Below are 1,427 nucleotides of genomic sequence, written 5' to 3' on the forward strand. Positions count from 1 at the left end.
GCGCACTGGAGGAACACCACGCACTGGAACAGACTGGTCCATCGATGACGACCTCCTCCTATACCAGGATCGGGTCTATGTACCCCCAGATGAGTCTCTTCGCAAACGTCTTGTCTCCCACTATCACGACCTCCCCTCCGCAGGACACCCCGGTGTTCAGAAAACCCTCCTCGGTTTGCGCCGTGACTACTGGTGGCCGAGCATGGCCCAGTTTGTTGCCCGCTATGTTAACGGCTGTGGCATCTGCCAGCAAATGAAGGTTAACACGCATCCTGCCCGTCCGCCCATCACCCCCATTCGACCCCGTGCAAATGCCAAACCCTTCAGCACATTCTCGTGCGATTACATCACCGACTTGCCACCGTCCAACGGCTTCGATTCAATTCTGGTCGTAGTGGACCACGACCTTACGAAGGGGGTAATTTTCATCCCATGCAACAAAACAATTGATGCTCTTGGGACGGCAGATGCAATGAACCGAGAGGTCTACAAGTGGTTTGGACTCCCAGACAAGATCATCAGTGACTGAGGACCACAATTTGCGTCCAAAGTCTTCCAAGAACTGTGCAAAATGACTGGAGTTCAATCAGCCATGAGTACGGCATTCCATCCGCAAACCGACGGTGAGACAGAACGAGTGAACCAAGAGCTGGAGATCTACCTCCGCTGCTTCACTGCCAATGATCCGGATATGTGGGCTGACCATCTTCACACCGCGCAATTTGCTCACAACTCTCGCGAGCACTCCACGACGAAGGTGTCCCCGTTCAAACTCATGATGGGATACGAACCTCGTGGAATACCCACCGCGCACCCCGGATCAAACACGCCCCAAGCAGCTTATCGCCTCAAGGACTTGCAAAACATCCGCGAAGAAGCACATGCGGCAATGGAGATGGCCCAGAATGTCCTGGCCAAGAGAATAAAAAGGAAGGGGGGTTCCTTCCGTAAAGGTCAGCTGGTATGGCTAGACTCCCGGAACTTGAAGCTGCTGTACCCGTCCAGGAAACTAGCCCCGAGGCGAGAAGGGCCGTTCAAAGTCCTAGATAAGATTGGAACAGTCGCGTACAAGCTAGACTTGCCTAGCACCTGGCGAGTCCACCCCGTTTTCCACGAATGGCTTCTATCTCCCTACTCGGAGACGGAGATCCATGGTCCAAACTACACGAGGCCACCTCCTGACCTTATTGAAGGCGAAGATAACTACGAAGTCGAAGCCATCATCGGACACCGAGAGAACAAGAGGATGCGACGCCGCGAATATCGTGTCAGGTGGAAGGGTTACTCAACAGCCGATGACTCATGGGAGCCCGAAGCGAACCTGACTGGGACGGCGGACGAAGTGTTGGCAGAGTATAAGAACAGGAAGGACTTGAGCTGAAACGATAGCAGCTCTACCCAGTCGCTACATCCCCACTCGCACCAAC

Source organism: Postia placenta (genome assembly GCF_002117355.1).
Source record: "Postia placenta MAD-698-R-SB12 unplaced genomic scaffold POSPLAscaffold_6, whole genome shotgun sequence".
Lineage (NCBI taxonomy): Eukaryota > Fungi > Basidiomycota > Agaricomycetes > Polyporales > Adustoporiaceae > Rhodonia > Rhodonia placenta.